Source organism: Cervus canadensis, chromosome 9 (genome assembly GCF_019320065.1).
Source record: "Cervus canadensis isolate Bull #8, Minnesota chromosome 9, ASM1932006v1, whole genome shotgun sequence".
Lineage (NCBI taxonomy): Eukaryota > Metazoa > Chordata > Mammalia > Artiodactyla > Cervidae > Cervus > Cervus canadensis.
Genome location: NC_057394.1, coordinates 57,589,237 through 57,610,255, shown reverse-complemented (window position 1 = coordinate 57,610,255; position 21,019 = coordinate 57,589,237). Strand labels below are relative to the sequence as shown.

Sequence of the window (21,019 nt, the reverse complement as noted above, 5' to 3'; positions counted from 1 at the left end):
AACACAAGAAGCAGTAAAGCATCATACTTATTAGGATCCAATTTGCCACAGCAGCAGTCAAGTGCTTCAATGTCTCCCAGTGGTGATGGAAAGGGAAAGGTAAGGATAGAGAAATTTAGATTAAATTCAGAGTGCATTGAACGTTCGGAATTCAATATTGACAGCTCTAATTACACCTACTTTACCACCACAAGTTCATTAAGTGACTGTGAAGAATTAACAACTACACATTTATTTAAAAAAATATGCCATTCTTATTCTGCTTCAGATCTAATCTCTCCTCCTCCAATTTAATGCATTTGTGATGTAGATATTTAGGATTTGTAAGGAGAGGGTCAATTATTCCTTTAATAAACAAAAGACATACATATATGTAAACATACAATTGGAAAGTCATGTTACATTTAGATATAATTTTTGAAGTGTGATCAACATAAAATATCAAATTCAGATGTCCACCAATGACTGAATCATTATGAGCTATCCAGTATTAAAATAACTTACTAGTCTTTTAGATTCTAATCATGTCTAAATTGTACTTGCTGATGAAGTTATTAACTGTGCAAAGTCATATTTTGCTTTATTTTTGCAAACTCAAGAACAGCATCTTGGAAAATGTGTTATTTCCCTGCTCTTGAATGGAAAAAATATATCCTGCTACCTACAACTTCTTCAGGCTTGAAGTTGGTATATGACTTATGGTAATATTTACATTTACAAATGTATTACAATACAGTTTCTGCCCAATACGAGGTATCCTGGTAAGTTAACTTCTCACTATGACCACAACTCTGGGTTTGAAAATATGAATAAAAATACAGTAACATATATAGGCTACCTTTGACATAAAAGAAAAGCAGATGACTTGTTTTCTCTTTAGCATTTAGCTCGTATCATTTGTCTGGCATAAAATAACAAAGGAATGTGTGAAATTGCATTATGTTTCCATGACAGAGTTCAGTATTTTAAATTAGGAAAAACATTCAAAATTTTAATTAACATAGAAAATGTCAAGTTTTGTGGTTTCATTCTTAAAGTGTATATGGCAAACACTTTTTTTTTCTTTTATAATGGATCCAATTAAACATTTTTGTATGTAAGTCCCTCAGGGAAATTTTAACTCTTTCAGATAACTTTCAGATGACAGATAAAAGTACTTAATAGCTTCTTATTTTCCCTCAGAGGATAAATTCATTATTCTCAATATTTAACTGAAAGCCAAGGGAATAACTTGGCACTACAGAAAATTGATTTATACTACATGTATTAGAAATTAATCCAAATCTTATTGTTTCAAGTTATTTTCTTTAAATTGAAGCAAATATTGTTGAACTGTATATGGATGTTTGTACATGAATATATGTGTGCACACATACACATGTGTTTATGTGGAGTACCTAGAGAAAATAAACTAGATCTTTGAAAGTGTTTTAGCATATGCCATTGATATCATAACACAGAAAATCTTCACAAACTTCTAAAATGTGACAAACTTATATTAGAGTTTATACAATGGCTTTGTATCCAAAATGATTTATTATTCCTGACAGCTATGTTTTTCCAGCAGTCATGTACGGATGTGAGAGTTGGACCATAAAGAAAGCTGAGCACCAAAGAACTGATGCTTTGAACTGTGGTGTTGGAGAAGACTCTTGAGAGTCCCTTGGACTGCAAGGAGATCCAACCAGTCCATCCTAAAGGAGATCAGTCCTGAATATTCATTGGAAGGACTGATGCTGAAGCTGAAACTCCAATATTCTGGCCACCTGATGGGAAGAACTGACTCCTTGGAAAAGACCCTGATGCTGGGAAAGATTGAAGGCGGGAGGAGAAGGGGACGACAGAGGATGAGATGGTTGGATAGTATAGCCAACTTAATGGACATGAGTTTGAGCAAGCTCCAGGAGTTGGTGATGGACAGGGAAGCCTGGAGTGCTGCCGTCCGTGGGGTCGCAAAGAGTCAGAGACGCCTGAGCGGCTGAACAACAGTCTTTTGGTCGCAGAGTCAAACACGACTTAGCCACTGCACAAAAACAAAAAAGGAAATAAGAACATGTAAATGAGATTTGTTTATGATAGATGTGGTAACATTTTGTGGCTACACAATTCAGCTTAACTCTGAAATTAGATCTACCAATATGTCAACATGCTATGTTGCCAAAATTCTTATCCAGAAGTTAGACGATCTGTGTCTCAGTGTAGTTTTTATTAAAACAATCAGCTCTTTGGCCTTTGGTCCTTTGCCTCAGCAACTTATCATTATGTTGAAGATTTTATATTAGGCTATTTATGAAACATCCTCTAGCTCTAAGATTCTTAGAATGCACTTACTAAGTATTAAGGACTTCTAATATACTACACAATTTTGTGCAATGTTATATGGAGTATATAGAGGATGTAGAGATTGCAATCTCTGCTCTTAAAAAGCTTAAAAATTCAATTATGTCTAGTTCAGAAATGGTTAAGAACCATCTTCCTATGCATGTGACAGATCGGAAACAGTGGTAACACAGAGCCAGCCTCTGCTTCCGTGGAATTTGTGGGAGAGACAGAAGCTTAAATCCTTACTTATGACCAATTTTTGATTAGTGTTATAATAGAGGAAGTGCATAGAGTTTCAGGAATGCATATTTCAGGAGAGCTATAAACAGTGGGGCTTCGCTGGTGCTCAGATGGTAAAGAATCTGCCTGCAATTCAGGAGACTCAGGTTCGATCCCTGGGTCTGGAAGATTCCCCTGGAGAAGGGAATGGCTACCCGCTCCAGTATTCTTGCTTGGAGAATTCCATGGACAGAGGAGCCTGGTGGGCTACAGTGCATGGAGTTGCAAAGAGTTGGGCATGACTGAGCAACTAACAAATGATGTAGAAAGTCACAGAACACCTTCTGGAACCTAAAATCTTTTACTGAAATGTAAAGACTGAATAGATGTTACACATTAACAGGAAGCAAAGACCATTCCAGATAGAAGAGGAGCATATAAAAAATATTAGTTGGTAGGAGAAAATTGATCATTTAAGGAAATAAGTTTAGCAGAATGGTGCAGAACATGAGATGCAAGAAAGACAAGATTAACAATTTCAAAACAGCAGTGAGAAATCCAAGCTGGCATATTCTAGGTGCTTATTTGGTCAATAAAGCTCCAAATATCAGGGAAGAGTTAAACATACTTGCTTTCAAAAGGAGGCATGTCATACTCAATGGAGGAGTCATGGCTTTTTTATGAGCCCAGGGAAAAAAATTGAGTTTAAAAAAAAAAAAAAAAGAACATTTTAAAGAAGAATATTAAGCAAAATACAGAAGGTGAAACATTTTTTATTTTTAACATTTTCTGCATTATAAAAGAAAGAGTAATTTGTGTGACTTTTCTGACAGCAACCTATTTGAAAAAATAAAAATGCTAAACCATCGGTCAAAAGCTCTTCTTCTTAAGAAATTAAGATATTTGTGTGTACTTCTGGAGGTGAACTTGAATGAGAGTATTTATTTCTCTACCATTCTCTCAAAATCCACAGCTGTTATCTTCCTATTCATCTTAAAGATTGCCACATTGCCTATAATTTCCTTTTGTCTTCATACCAGATATCATTTGTTAACATCTCAACAAGTGTGATAGCGCTCTAGAGTAGTATAAAGAGTTACAATTGATGATACTGAAATGAATGTTTTGTTCATCTTTTAGGGGGCCACATATCATTTTTCTACTTTCCTCTCTATTACCAACTAGGTATATGAAACTTTTTCCCTCTGTTGAGCATGGAAGATATAAATATCTGAAATTTTGAGATATAGTTTTCCAATAAGTTAAAATCATTTATAAATAACTTTATAAAAGGAACATGATAACTTACTAATGTTTTCAAGGAAGTATTAAAAATTCCAAGTTCTAGTTAAAACTGATTATATAATGCTTTCAAATCTGCATGTTAAAATCTTTGAGAGAAGCAATGTATTATTTGGTTGATGTAACACCAAGGAAGATTCATTAAGTCCCATCTGTGTGCAGAGCTTCAATCCCTTTTATTATCTACACTAACTCCATAGATAGTCTCAACATCATTATAACTTTATAGATGAAGAAGCTGTCATTCAAAGACAAGAAAATGAGTTAAGGCCATGGCACTCAAACTTGGTAAATGAGAAACTCAAAACTAAAACTTCTGACCCCCAAATCATGCTCTCTCCGTTATCAAAATAGATACACATTTTCAATCATTAATAGTACCCAGAGGTGATGTTCTGGGAACCAGAACATAAAAGAGAAAGTCATCATAAATGAAAATCAGAAAACCCAGAGGGATGGGATGGAGAGGGAGGCGGGAGGGGGGATCGGGATGGGGAACACATGTAAATCCATGGCTGATTCATGTCAATGTATGGCAAAAACCACTACAATATTGTAAAGTAATTAGCCTCCAACTAATAAAAATAAATGGAAAAAACAAAAACAAAACAAAACAAAACACAAAAAAAAAAAAGAAAAGAAAAGAAAACTAACATCAACTAACAACCAGAGAACTAGCTTGGCCTAGTTCTTTAAAAAATAAGACTCTCATTTTTGTGTAGGTTTGTTTCTTGTTTTCACCTTAACTAGCTAGGGTAATATATGCTATTTTCCTAACATATGCCCTAAATATTTCTCATATCATTTGTTACTCAATGTCTAATCAGGGAGAAGAGATAGAAAATGATAAACTTCTGGAGCATCAAGCCACATAAAGAGTTGTGAGAGAGGAAGTGAGTTTACCCTTTGTGATGCAATTGTCTACATACAAGATGATGCATTAATTTGTGAACTAGGTTTTATAGTTATTTATTTTTCAAAGTAGCTGCAATAAAATTTCAGAAGAATTGGAGATGAGTGGTGACAGAGCAAAAGATTAAGAGAAGTTGCAATTGGAGAGCAAGAAATAAAGCCAGAATAACCCCTTGTCCATTTGCCATGGAAGTCAGGGCAAGTCACAATGGAACATCTGCACACAGGCCACTGACTTCCCCCTTTTTACTAGACTTGTTGTGTTACAGATGGAAAGCTTAGTTGTCCAACATCTGCTGCTGCTAGGGTTGGATATAAAGTAAAATACTGTCCTAAATCATCTAGGTAAAAATCCCTGGGTGAGATATCACTTTCCAAATTAAGAGGAAAATTTACTCTAGTATAAAGATTTTCATCCATCATTCTCCCCCTAATTGAGAAGGGGCCATGATACTGAAGATGCAGTCTCCATCTTTAAATCAGTCAAACCACAAGAAAGCAGCTGCAGGCCTTCATTTTAAGGAGACTGAGGGAAAGGAGGGAATGAACTGAGTCACTGAGTACATTACTGAATTTCTCTCCTCTCTCTTGAGTATCTGTCTTGGGATTTGTTTTGGATGGGGTATATATGGGATTTTATCTAAATCAATGTTTATCAGATTTTCTATTACTTTTACCAAATACATTTATCAATGATAAAAAAACAATAAAGTATAGATTAATAATAAAAACCAATAATATTTATCAAGTGTTTACTATGGGATAAATATGTCAAAACTATTTGTATGCAGTACTCCTTTAAATCCTTTATGTTTCTCTAAAGTCTGTGATAAAATAACTATTAACAAACCCACAATAAAACTCAGAAAACTAAGTATTAAGAACTTACCCAAATGGCCAAAATTGGTCATTAATGGAAGTAAGTATATGCCTTGCTGTCTGACATGAAAGCCTACTGTCTAATGAACTAAGTATGCTATATATGTGTGTGTGTGTGTGTGTGTGTGTGTGTATGTCTGTGTGTGTGTGTGTATATATATATATATATATAAAATGGAGTTTTATTGAGTCATAAAAAAGAACTTTTGCCATTTGCAACAGCATGAATGAAACTTGAAGACAATATGCTCACTGAAGTAATTCAGAAAAAGACAAATACCAAATGATTTCTCTTGTATATAAAATCTAAATTAAAACAAAAACACCACCAACAAAAAGAAAATTAATAGGTAGAACATACTGGTTGTTTCCAGATACAGGAAGTCGGGGGTGGGGGGGGGGTAATTGGGAGAAAAGTGTGAAGGGGGTCAAAATATTTTTAAAACGTTTTAGAAGAGTAAATCATAACTAAATTCCAAGAAAGAGTAGTGCTCTTTGTCACAAACAACTTCATTTGTAAAACAAGGAGTGTATATCCTTTGAAATTCTTCCAGTATCAGCGTGAAACATGAATATAGCAACTACGAATATGGGTGCCAATTTTGAGAAGTAAATGAATTAAATTAAGAGTAAAACCAAAAACTTCTTCCGCAAGACAGAATAGACTGTGCAACCTAGTTCTGCAGCATGAAAATGACAGTAAAGAGGAAATAAGGACCCTTTTTCTTTTCAAATTTTCACTGTGCAATCCATAAATGCATAAAGATCAAGCATTTCCCATTCTTTTAGAATTTAAGCTTTATTATAATTGCCACTCTGCTGAATGCCTACTCTAGGTACACATGTATGCCCATGTCTGTTTCTGAGAATTTCTCCTAGCTTAATGATAATTATTTGAGATATGTAAACTGAAGCTCAGAGAATAAAAATGAAGAGCAATTGCCAGTTCTTAATTTAACACATCATATAAGTTCCAAGAAGATTAGAATAATGTATTAGGAGAGATACCTAAGAGCCAAATGTAGAGTATAAGCCTGAAAAATCTTTGGAGAAGAAATAAGAATTGTGCAAAACATGCCAATTTCTCAGCCAAGAGGTGGTGGGCTAAATGGAAGCTGTAGAAGATGAGTGTCAAAAGAGAGCCAGAAAAAAAAAAATTGTCTATGAAAAATAATGGCTGGAATAGGGCTTCTTCCTTTTCCTAATAAACTGATACACCTAATATATTCAAAGATTTTGTTCAGTGTCTCAGGCATGTCCGACTCTTATGACCCCATGGACTGCAGCATGCCAGACTTCCCTCTCCTTCGTTATTTCCTGGAGCTTGCTCAAACTCATGTCCATTGAGTAAGTGATGCCATCACACCATCTTGGCCTCTGTCGTCCCCTTCTCCTCCTGTCTTCTATCTTTCCCAGAACCAGGGTCTTTTCCAACGAGCAGGGGTTTTTTTTGTAGTGACTCAGTTCTTTGAATCAGGTGGACAATGTATTGCAGTTTCAAGATCAGCATCAGTCCTAACAATATTCAGGACTGATTTCCTTGAGGATTGACTGGTTTGATCTCCTTGCAGGGAGAGTCTCCAAGGGACTTTCAAAAGTCTTCTCCAGCACCACAGTTTGAAGGTATCAAATCTTTGGCACTCAGCCTTTTATATTGGCCAGCTCTCACATCCGAACATGACTACTGGAAAAACCTATACGGACCTCTGTCGGCAGTGATGTCTCTGCTTTTCAACGCGCTGCCTAGCTTTGTCATAGCTTTTCTTCCAAGGAGCAAGCTCCTTTTAATTTCATGGCAGCAGTCACCATCTGTAATGATTTTGGAGCCCAAGAAAATAAAGCATCTCACTGTTTTCATTGTTTCCCCATCTTATTGCCATGAAGTATTGGGACTGGATGTCATGAGCTTCATTTTTTGAATATTGAGTTTTAAGCCAGCTTTTTCACTCTCGTCTTTCACCATCATCAGGGGTGGTGTCGTCTGCATATCTAAGGTTATTGATATTTCTCCAGGCAATTTGATTCCAGCTCATGCTTCATCCAGTCCAGCATTTCAAATTGTGTACTCTGCATAGAAGTTAAATAAGCAGGGTGACAATATACAGCCTTGACCTACTCCTTTCCCAATTTGGAACCAGTTCCATTGTTCCGTGTCCAGTTCTAACTGTTGCTTTTTGACCTGCATACAGATTTCTCAGGAGGCAGGTAAGATGGTCTGTTATTCCCATGTCTTTAAGATTTTGCACAGTTTGTTGTGATACACCGAGTAAAGGGCTTTAGTATAGTCAATGAAGCAGAAGTAGATGTTTTTCTGGAATTCTCTTGCTTTTTCTATGATCCAACAGATGTTGGCAATTTGATCCCTGATTCCTTCACCTTTTCTAAATCTAGCTTGTACATCTGAAAGTATGTGAGATGAGTGAAATTGTGCGGTAGTTTGAGCATTCTTTGGCATTGTCTTTTTTTGGGAATGGAATGAAAACTGACCTTTTCCAGTCCTGTGGCCACTGTTGAGTTGTCCAAATTTGCTGGCATATTGAGTGCAGCACTTTAACAACGTCATCTTTTAAGATTTGAAATAGCTAAACTGGAGTTCATCACTTCTACTAGCTTTGTTCGTAGTGAGGCTCCCTAAGGCCCATTTGACTTCACACTCCAGGATGTCTGGCTCTAGGTGAGTGACCATACCATCGTGGTTATCCTGGTCATTAAGACCCTTTCTTTTTTCTTTTTTAAATCCTTCTTCTGTGTATTCTGCCACCTCTTCTTAACATCTTCTGCTTCTGTTAGATCCGTACAATTTCTGTCTTTTATTGTGCCCATTTTTGCATGAAGTTTTCCTTTTGTATCTCTAATTTTCTTGAAGAGATCTCTAGTCTTTCTCAAGCTTTTGTTTCCCTTCTATTTCCTTGCATTGTTCACATAGGAAGGTTAATCTGTCTCTCCTTGCTATTCTGTGGAACTCTGCATTCAGATGAGTACAAATCAAAATAAGTATTTTGAGTTTTGAATGTTGATCCTGGTAGAAACAGGTTTAGGAATCTTTTGCTAGTTTCTGAACATAAACATAGTAACTTGCTAATTAGTAATGCAGTTTCAAATACGCTTTATTACTTCCCTGGAGTTGTTTTTATACTATCACTCATGTACAATATATACATGTACAAAAAACATATCATATGCAGTCATCTATTTTTTATTGTTTAGTCACTAAGTCATGTCCAACTCTTTGCAACCCCATGGACTGCAGCCCATCAAGCTCCTTGTCCTCTACAATCATCAGATACCTGGCTATTTTGCCAGGTATTAGAGGATCTACAGAACAGTATGAAGATACGTATTAATCTTTACAAAAGATATTAAATCTAGAATGGGAAATGAGATGCTTAAACAGGACACCTCTTGTTCATTATATATATGATGTTTTAATTTAGTTGATTTCTCAGTATCTGTGACAAACAAGTGTATATAATATCTAATCATGCTGTCATCCTTTCAATAGTAATTTCTACATTTCTTGGTACTAAGATAAAATATATATATTTTTATAAACAGCAAATATTGATAGTATTTCAATTATACAATTACTGATGAAATGGACTACTTTAGGAAGTAATAATCTTATGCTCATCACATAACAAAATCAGAAGAGGTGTTGGGGCAAAGAAAAATTGCTTAATTTGAAAAGCCATCAGATGGAGAAGATGGTGAACTAATCTACCAAAGAACCATCTTACAGAAGTTAGAAGGCAGACTCCTTTTAAACTACAAGGGGAAGGTTCTGCCTCATTGTTGCACACTTCTTGGGACTGGCCAGATGCCAAATGAGATGTATCATCTTGTTCTCTTTCAGCTGTCCACGTAAGTCTGGTCAGAATATTTCTGTAAACCTCAGCAAGACAAACGTGATTTTCTCTCCTGCAACTATTTATCTCTATGTGAATGAAAAGTGCTCCAGCTTTGAAGGTTAAGCCTGGGAGGCAGAACCTTAAGAAGGGCTATTCTGTATATTTCCGTCTACAGACAATATTCTTTAACATGTTGACTAGACAAAGAGGAAGAGCCAGCATGACTAAATTCAGGCAATAGAGCACAAGCCGTTATAGCTAAAGGAATGCTTCAGTATGGAGTCAGGTTTGTTCTTTTCCGTTACACTAGCTTCCATCTAATGCCGCTTATTCCACATGCTCCCCTTGCAAGATTTTCCATTTTTTAACTTAATTTTATTTATGTATTTTTGTCTGTGTGTGGTCTTCGTTGCCATGTGGACTTTTCTCTAGTTGCAGAGAGCCGAACCGACTTTCCAGTTGCAGTCCATGGACTTCTCACTGCAGTGGCTTCTCTTGTGGCTGAGCGTGGGTTCTCGGGTACACCGGCTTCAGTAACTGTGGCGGGTGATCAGTAGTTGTGGCTCCCAGGCTGCTGGGCTCAATAGCTGGGGCGCACGGGCTTAGCTGCTTTGTGGCCTATGGGACCTTCCTGAATCAGGGATAGAACCTGTGTCTCTTGCATCGGCAGGTGGATCCTTTACCACTGACCCACCAGGGAAGCCCAGATTTTCCATTTTAATGTGTCGAAGGCATCTATTCAGTAGCTCAATACAAAAAACCGAGGTATCATTATTTGTCATTTACCTAGGCTTGTCATTTTTTCCCCTTGTCACCTCTAAAGTCCATTACCATCAAAGTACCATCATCTTTCTCCTGCATGAGGGCAATAACTTGTCTCCTAAGTAGTCTTCAAGTTTCCACACTACACATTCTAAAATATTCTCAAGGAAACAAACACAAAACAAAGCAAAGAACACCGAAGACCTCTTATCTTAAAATGTCAATCAGATTGTTTTCTTTGTTTAAAATTGTTCATAACTTCTCATTATCGTTAGAGTTAAATCTGTCATACACTTGTTGAGAAGAAAGAAATTTCCTTTACTTTTAAAAGGTTTATCCAGCTATCTACTAATCAAGTCGACATGAGACAGACTAACAGAAAAAAAAAGAAAAGAGTCACACATTTAATTTTTTACTTTTGGGAACACCACACACCTGAGAGTTTGGAGAAAGAAAGGAGAAAATGAGGAATGCATGCCATTCTGAGCTAAGGAATGTGCCGGGGCCTGGGGCTTCCAAGGACTGGAGGGTAAATCACAGGACCATGATAAGAAGAGCAGACTTTTGGTGATTAGATATTTGCTCTGCCATTAGATGGTTCACTCAAGTGAAATTTGCCTCTGGTAACATTTCTCATTCTGGAAACTCTCCCCTTTCAATTCTGTGTATTTAAGAGAGGAACAGAACTCTCTCTTGAGGCCACAGGTCTCAGTTGCCCTTAGTTCTAAATTATCTTCATGGCAACATAGCAAAACTTGGGGCGGCTTGTTCTCAACCACTTCACACTGAACACCTGACCCAGCTGGATCTGTCTGATACCAATTCTTATTATTTTATTATTCTTAACTTTTAAGTAAAGAATTCGAGTATGTTTTCTGTATGCAAGTTGAAACATAATAGATATGGGTAAAATCTGCTTGGTATGTTCTTGGAACTAATGTCATTGATTATATGCTATTCATGCTGCAAATTTTTATTGCTTGCTATTGTATGCATTTTAAGTATAAGCATACCGATATGCACAAAGCAATTTACCTATATGTACCAAGTGCAAACTAAATAAGAAATGTGCAGCATTCTTACAAATAAAATATATATTTTTGATGTGCATAAAGGAAATCTAAATATATAGGGAATTACTAAAACATAGGTATATGGATGAGATGAGTCAATTTTGTAGAACTCAATTCTCCTCTCCCCTCAAAAAATAATCTAGAAATTTGATATAATCTTCAAATTTTAGAACTTGAAAAACTCATTCAAAAATTTATAAAATTCAATTATATGTGAAAATTTTGTGCCTATTGAATGGGAAATATGTTGATTGTTTTAATGTATAAGAAGAAATGTATATTTTGTTCTTTTGCTAAACTCTACTGAAAAATAGATCTTAATACTTGACCATAATAATTACTACAAAACTTTTTTCACAAACGTTTTGCTTTTAGATCAATATTTAAAAACCAACACATAATATGTGCTATAGCACATAAAATGTCTGCTTTAGTTTAAAAAACAAACTTGTAAGTATGGTCATCTTAAATTTATAGAAAATGATACAATAAAAAATTTAAAACAGTATCCAAGTACATTAATGCAAAAGGGTCCCTTTTATATGTGTATACGGGTTTTCCTAAATTCATAATCTGCATCTACAAACTCTAAAAGAGTATTAAATAAAATGGGAATCTTTTCTCTTCTTTTATCAGAGTAGGAATTAAAACAGAAAGCGCGCGCGCACACACACACACACACACACACACACACACACAGGAAGCAACAAAAAAAGAGGAGAAAGACAGAGGCACACGCGCCCTTGTCATTTTTCTCCTCCCGGGCTCCACTCCTGTGGAGTCTAGAATCAAGTGACTAGAAAACCGAAAGAGTCAGATTTCACAGGAGTAATCACTGATTATTCTACTGGAGCTTTACAAAAAACATTTAACTATGAAAATAAGTGGACCACTTACAGCAATTTTAGTCTTGCTTCTAAGCCATATTTTATTCCCTCTTCTTGTTTCCTTTATTTCATGAATCTTAATATGCAATGTGGACCATGAAGGCACTCTAATTTCCAGCCGACCTTGCAAATTAAAATATTTCTGTGAGACTGGAGGCAGTAGAACAGTCCTCATCTTTTCAAAGTTAAATGTCTCTAGATGGATCTTTGCTATTGCACTTTTTTGGTGGAATCATTGTGGAATATTGACTCTTTAACAAGTTGCATTCTGCAGGAAGATATAGCTATACAGATTAAAGCTAAAAATAGTTTTCAAATTCTTACCATATACTCTAATGCTGAAGCATCACCTTAAGAAACACAGGATTACTTTCAATCTTCACTGGCACCTCTTTGCGGGACAATATTTTCAAAAGATTTAAATGTAACGGAGTATTTTTGCAAAAGTTCATGACCACAAGGAGAAACTCATTCAACATTACTTCGTGTGTGTTACTCTCATAAAACAAGTTTAAACAGGCTTTGGATTTCAGAAGACATCTTCAGATTTCACTGAAATCTGAAAGCAAGGATGAAGATTCAGGTGGATCACCTCTCACCTTGTACTTGAAGCAATGCATAAATTATGGCCAGGTAAGACAGAAGGTGGATTCTTCTCTCTACTGACAACAGAGTATATTTATAAGACTGTCATTGTATTTACAAATGTATCTGTAGCTGTGAAAAAAAAATGTGTCTAGGTTACAAGTAGCTGTATATATTTATTAGAATAACAGTATTATATTTTTAATTTTTTTGTTATTTGTTCTGATATCATGTCCCTTCCTAATAAATAGAAGAAATGTAACTTGAGTATAATTAGACATAACTAAATTCAATTCATTTGGTTAATTCGTTGTTTTGTGCTTTTAGATCAATTTGATATTTTCAGTAAGGCAACACATTACCAAAGTTTATGTAGTGGAACTTGACTAATAACATACTATATTTCAAAGGCACTAATTGAAAATTTCTTTAGACTAGACTTCAAACATTTTTGCACCAGTTAAAACTGTTGGAATTTACACAGTCGAGAAAAGTCAGGCATACCTGACATCTTGCTGATTAAACAAAAGAAGAAAAACGTATTTTCAAAAGCTTAGCCCTCTGTCAAACAACTAAAAGCAGTTCTTCAAGGAAAAAGATAATCTCACCAAGGTAGTGTTTTACCTGATGACATTATAGACATGATTTTTGCTTGATTATGTCTTTTCTCCAATGCAATTACCCTTTCAACTTTTTTGTTGTCCTTCAGAAAATTATATATATGCATATGCATGTATACAGATTTGTTGATTTACCATATTCTCCTCTTACCATAAATATGAACATAAAGTCCATATTGATTGGCATCTTATGTTTCATATTAATATTCTTATTTATTAAATATACCTTGAACAAAATATGTATAAAACACTAATTTAGATGTAATGAATTATTGCAACTTGAGCTACAATGTAATCACCCCAAATTCAATAAATATAACATTTCCAATATTCACACACACAGTTCTTGAAAATAAATGGCAATTCTCCTCTCTCTATTAGTAAAGCTAAATATTGATACTCACTTCTTTTATTTCTCTTTTATCACCAAAAATTATGGTGGTGGGGGTGGTTTAGTTGCTCAGTCATGCCCCACTCTTACAACCCCATGGACTGTAGTCCACTAGGCTCCTCTGTCCGTGGGATTCTCCAGGCAAGAATACTGGAGTGGGTTGTCAATTCCTTCTCAAGTGGATCTTCCCAACTCAGGAAAAGAACCTTGGTCTCCTGCACTGCAGGTGGATTCTTTACTGACTGAGCCATCGTTATATGATAAGTAAAATTAATAGCTTAGTTTTGCCTGTTTTTGAATTTTATTAAAGATATTCTTTGGTCTTTAATTTTTAGTCTAATAGTATGCATTTCAGATTCAAGTATATTGTGTGTAGATATAGCTCATTAATTTTCTTTGATGTATGGTGTTTTATTATATAAACAGAATACAGTTTCTTTATTCACTTTTTCATTGATAGACATGTGAATGGGTTCTAGGACTGGTACTGATGTATAGTAAATAGTGCTGATCTTTATGTTCCATTTAAAATTTACATACCTTGTAGATATTTTTATGTGTGTATGTTGTATATATGTTATCACATATATGAGAAATATATATGTATGGTATAGACATGCTATATACACATAAATAAACATGATATATAATTACACATATATATGTGTGTGTGTGTTTACACACAATTATACACATTAAAACATAAACATACTTGTTTTAAATGGCTGCATGTTTTCCATTTTTTTTAACTTATTTATTTTAATTGAAGGCTAATTACTTTACAATACTGTAGTGGTTGTTGCCATACATTCACATGAATCAGCCACGGGTGTACATGTGTCCCCCATCCTGAACCCCTCTCCCACCTCCCTCCCCATCCCATTCCTCAGGGTCATCCCAGTGCACCAGCCCTAAGCACCCTGTCTCATGCATTGAACCTGGATTGGCGATCTGTTTCACATATGATAATTTACATGTTTCAATGCTATATTGGAATCAAGATTGCCGGGAGAAATACCAATAACCTCAGACATGCAGATGACACCACCTTTATGGCAGAAAGTGAAGAGGAACTAAAAAGCCTCTTGATGAAAGTGAAAGAAGAGAGTGAAAAAGTTGGTTTAAAGCTTAACATTCAGAAAACCAAGTTCATGGCATCTGGTCCCATCACCTCATGGGAAATAGATGGGGAGACAGCAGAAACAATGTCAGACTTTACTTTTTTGGGTTCCAAAGTCACTGCAGATGGTGACTGCAGTCATGAAATTAAAAGATGCTTACTCCTTGGAAGGAAAGTTATGACCAACCTAGATAGCATATTAAAAAGCAGAGACATTATTTTGCCAACAAAGGTCTGTCTGGTCAAGGCTATGGTTTTTCCAGTGGTCATGTATAGATGTGAGAGTTGGACTGTGGAGAAAGCTGAGCGCTGAAAAATTTATGAACTGTGGTGTTGGAGAAGATTCTTGAGAGTCCCTTGGACTCCAAGGATATCCAACCAGTCTATCCTAAAGGAAATCAGTCCTGCGTGCTCATTGGAAGGACTGATGTTGAAGGTGAAACTCCAATACTTTGGCCACCTGATGTGAAGAGTTGACTCATTGGAAAAGACCCTGATGCTGGGAGGGATTGGGGGCAGGAGGAGAAGGGGACGACAGAGAATGAGATGGCTGGATGGCATCACCGACTCGATGGGCATGAGTTTGAACAAACTCCGGGAGTTGGTGATGAACAGGAGGCCTGGTGTGCTGCAATTCATGGGGTCACAAAGAGTCGGACACGACTGAGTGACTGAACTGAACTGAACTGAACTGATGCTATTCTCTCAGATCATCCCACTCTTGCCTTCTCCCACAGAGCCCAAAACACTGTTCTTTACATCTGTGTCTCTTTTGCTGTCCCGCATATAGGGTCATCATTACCATCTTTCTAAATTCTATATATATGCATTAATATACTGTATTGGTGATTTTCTCTGACCTACTTCACTCTGTATAATAGGCTCCAGCTTTATCCACCACATTAGAACTGATTAAAATGCATTCTTTTTAATATCTGAGTAATATTCCATTGTGTACATGTACTACACCTTTCTTATCTATTCGTCTGCTGATGGACATTTAGGTTGCTTCCATGTCCTAGCTGGATATGCTTTTATTTGTCTCTTTTGGAGGACATTTACAATGTGTTTAGTCTTTTGGTATTACAAGAAATTCTATGGTCCATCTGACTACATTTGTTTTTGTACATATGCACAAGGGTCTACAGAAAACAAATATCCAGTAATGGAATTTTTGGGTCAAGTAAATAGTATCTAAACTTCTTTAATGGCTATCATTACTTTTTTTGAAAAGAAATTACATAAGCTTATGCTTTTGTACCACAGATAACATATTCTAATAATTTTTTGATTCAGTCATTATTTCAATAAATAGTTTTAATACCCTTTGGATGAAGTTTACTAGGTGAGAATATAGGAAAAGTACTTGTAGGAGTGAAGATATTGTCAGGATATCTTTTTCTGCTAATTAAAGAGTAAATTAATATATTTCAAGACTACCTACTAAAGTCAAGGAGACGTCCTCTGTTTGTTGCTGAGAAGGATAAAAATTGATTAACCTAGAGAGAAATATCAATTACAAGTCATCAGGGTACAGATAAATGGAGTCTCTGCATCTTTGTGATGGTGATTGTTTAAAATTATTAAAAGGAGACACGGAGGTGGTTATTAAAAAAAAAAAAAAAACAACTCTAGACATGTTTGCCCCTTTCCATTTTTCTCTAATCAGAAATTTTGACAATTATGTTTAAGAATATGATCAGCCAAAAAGGCACTTTCAATTCCTGCTAAATCACACAAATTAAACTTGATCCAGATTAAATCTTTAAGTAGATAAAGCTTGTCTTCATATTCTACCACTTGCCATGTCATGGCTTCCACATTCAGATTTCTTAATATTTCAATTTAGATTTTCAAGGAATTATGCTGTCCTCTAACCAATTTCTCCCTTCTAGCATCTATCACATGATCCATTTGTTCAGGTTCTAAGGTATGCTAATTAGGTAAACTATTCTGCATTGTAGTATCAATTCACAATTATATATTACTGCATTATATATCACAAATGTTAGTCCCCAAATTGTTAAGCTCATGTAGTACTATGCCTTGCAATCATCCTTTTGGGTTATTATCCACATTAAGAAAGCAGACTCTGAAAACTAAAAAGTTTGATAGTCAAACTATATCTCAAGTGGGCCTACAAGAAGAATAAGTAATGATAAGCTGTAGCTGAGAGCAGAGGTGATGAAACTCAAGCAGGAAAATACATTTTGACAAATATTTTTACATATACCCATAATATAGGTGGGCTTCCCAGGTGGTGCTAGCGGTGATGGACCCGCCTGACTATGCATAAGACATGAGCAGTGGGGGATCGATCCCTGAGTCAGAAAGATCCCCTGGAGGAGGGCATGGCAACCCACTCCAGTGTTCTTGCCTGGAGAATCCCATGGACAGAGGAGCCTGGTGGGCTACAGTCCACGGGGTCGCGAAGTCAGACAGGACTGGAAGGACTTAACACACATTCTATATATGCATGTGCTGGACCTGAGTAGACTTTTGTGTTTATTTAGAGTAAAGCTTAATTTTCCTAGGAATACTTTGTCAGAGTATTAACTCTCAGAAAAGAGTCACAATTGAGCTTTATTACAAAATTTTCTTTTTATATTTTTCATTTGATTTGAAATTGAGAGTAAAATAAGTGAATATTTTCTTGGAAAGTAGAAAGCCTGTGACTGATTATGAAAACAATAACTGGAAATAATAAAAGAGAACCTTCCAGGACTATGACATGTGATGAAAATAAATCAACCACTACCAATGACACACTTTAAGCGAAGAGCTAAGCAATGAAAGTATAGAAAATAATAAAATATTTGGTTGATGGTGAAGAGACATTGACAGTAGTCAGTGGAAGATGCCACCTGCATAGTTTCCCTTTTTCAAAGACTTTAATTTTTCTGAAAATAATTAAAATTAAGCAAAATTAACAGATTAATACCTCTACTGGTAGATATTGAAAAATAAATCCTAATCTTGATTTTGACTTTGATTTTAGCAGCTAAAAAGAAACTTAGAAATTATCCACAACTACATAGAATATGAACTTAGATTTGTTTCCTAATTCTTTAATTTCAGATTTTTAATTACTCTTGGAATTAAGAAGAGTGAAAAGTATTTAGTAAAAAAAATGGTTTGTTGCCATTATATTGCTTGTTTGTTATCAGTCAATAGACAGATAGCTTAAACAAAATATTGCTTTCTCTTGTGAATATCTTAAATATAATTGATATGTATAAAATTTCAGTTTATAAGTTTATACATAGAACAGGTGGTAAGAGAATAAGTAATTATTTTCTTTGAGTTTTTCTATATTTTTTTGCTTTCCATAAAAAGTATTTATAATGAGGATAAAAGAAAAATATTTTTTAAAAATCTGCTTGATCATGTGTTGACCAAGAGGAAATAAAGGTTAAAACATTTCAGATGTAAAGAAGATGTGGTACATACACATGATGGACTATTACTTGGCCATAAAAAAGAATGTTTTTTTTTATTTTTGCAATAAATAACAGACTTTATTTATAGGCTGCAGTGAGCTCCCTCTTCTGGGAGGCTGGGACAGTGCACCTGGCCAAGTTAACAGACCAGCCGCAGCCAGGCACCTTCCACCACGCACGTGCTCACACGTGCTTCCATATATATTGAATTTAGAAATCGGTAACGATGACCCTACATGGGAGACAGCAGAAAAGACACATATGTAAAGAACAGTCTTTTGGACTCTGTGGGAGAAGGCGAGGGTGGGATGATCTGAGAGAATAGCATTGAAACATGTATATTGTCAAAAGTGAAACAGATCGCCAGTCCAGGTTTGATGCATGAGTCAGGGCGCTCGGGGCTGGTGCACTGGGATGACCCTGAGGGGTGGGATGGGGAGGGAGGGGGGAGGGGGGTTCAGGATGGGGAACACATGTACACCCGTGGCTGATTCATGTCAATGTGTGGCAAAAACCACCACAATATTATGAAGTAATTAGCCTCCAATTAAAATAAATTTTTAAAAAATTAAAAAAAAATAAAGAAGCAATTTACAATTAAAAAAAAAGAATGAAATGACTTTATTTGCCATAACGTAGATACAGCTAGAGATTACCATACTAACTGAAGTAAGTCAACTAGACAAAGACAAATATCACATGATACCACTTATATGTAGAATCTAGAAAACAGCACAGATGAACTTATTTACAAACAGTAAAGTCACAGATGTGAAAAACAAACTACAGTTACTGGGGGAAGGAGAGGAGGGATAAATTGGGCAATTGGGATGGACATATACACACCGCTACATATAACACAGACAGCTAATAAGAGCCTACTTTATAGCACAAGGGATTCCAGTCCAGAATCTGTAATGACCTGTACGGGAAAAGGTCCTAAAAAAAAGTGGATGCCTGTATATGTATAACTGATTCTATTTCCCCTACACCTGAAACTAACACAAAATTATAAATCAACTATGCTTCAATAAAAAATTAAAAGCAAATACATTAATGATATGTTGTTAGAAAGCTCATAAAATCCTATAGTTCACAATCAGAAAGAAGAACAGTTATTATCTAAATTCATAGGAAAGGGAGCTATGTGGTAATGATGACTTACTTGAATGTTATCTGTCTGAGGGCAGACATTATTTAATGTATTCCAAGTGCCAAGAACAGTGTCAGAACATAGAATGAACTCAAATACATATTTGTTAAATAATAAAAATATTACTTTTCTCCATTCTTACATTTTATCTGGGGTTGCTAACACATTTCTCTAATTTATAGGTATTGCTATAAACTTCATCTGTAAAAAGAAATGGGACTACATCAAACTAAATAGTTTATGCACAATGAAAGAAACTGTCAGAAGAAAAGATGGCCCACTGAATGGAAGAAGATATTTACAAAAGATGTGTCTGATAAAGTGTTCATATTCAAAATATACAAAGAACACAATATCAGATTAAAAATACCCCCAAAATCAAATGTCTCAATTAATATATGACCAGAGGACATGGATAGACTTTTTTTTTTTTTTCCAAAGAAGACATACACACAGCCAACAGACACAAGAAAGAATGCTCAATGTCACCAACACTCGGGGAAATGCATCAAAACTATAATGAGATATCATCTCACATTTGTTGGAATGAGTATTATCACAAAGACAATAAATAAGTGCTGGGAAGGATGTGGAGAAAAGGAGACACGTGCAAAGTTGGAGAGCGTGTAAAGTGGGGAGACACAATGGAAAATAGTATGGCGGTTCCTCAAAAACGTAAAAACAGAACAACCGTCAGTTCAGTTCAGTTCAATCACTCAGTCGTGTTGGACTCTTGGCAACCCCATGGGCTGCAGCACGCCAGGCCTCCCTGTCCATCACCAACTCCAGGAGTTTACTCAAACTCATGTCCAATGAGTCGGTGACGCCATCCAACCATCTCATCTTCTGTCGTCCCCTTCTCCTCCTGCCCTCAGTCTTTCCCAGCATCAGGGTCTTTTCAAATGAGTCAGCTCTTCCCATCAGGTGGCCAAAGTATTGGAGTTTCAGCTTCAACATCATTCCTTCCAACGAACATTCAAGACTGATTTCCTTTAGGATGGACTGGTCAGATCCCTTTGCAGTCCAAGGGACTCTCAAGAGTCTTCTCCAACACCACGGTTCAAAAGTGTCAATTCTTCATCACTCAGCTTTGTTTATAGTCCAACCCTCACATCCATACATGACTACTGGAAAAACCATATGATTCAACAGTTCCACATCTATGTGCTTTTCCAAGGAAAAACAAATTAGACATTGGCAAATATGTGTGAACCCCTATCTATGTTCATTGCAGCATTATTTACAATAGCCAAGATACTGGCCCATCAAGAGATGAATGGATAAAGAAGATGTGGTGTATATATATGTATATAAATACAGTCTTCCCTAGTGGGTCAGATGGTAAAGAGTCTGCCTGCAGCCCTGGAGACCCAGCTTCCATCCGGGTGTCAGGAAAATCCCCTGAGGAAGGGAATGGCAACCCACACCAATAATCTTGCCTGGAAAATTCCATGGACAGAGGAGCCTGGCAGGCCCGATCCATGGGGTCTCAAAGAGTCAGATATG

General features: G+C 35.9%; 1 long non-coding RNA gene across 1 annotated transcript; it reads right to left on the bottom strand.

Moving 5' to 3' along the window:
* Positions 1-728: 728 nt before the first annotated feature.
* On the bottom strand, positions 729-18,729 carry LOC122447474. The gene is made up of 3 exons (XR_006271251.1): positions 18,548-18,729; positions 12,682-12,685; positions 729-739 (listed from the first exon to the last, which is right to left on the bottom strand). It is a non-coding gene; the product is annotated as an uncharacterized LOC122447474 (long non-coding RNA).
* Between the last annotated feature and the right edge of the window lie 2,290 nt (positions 18,730-21,019).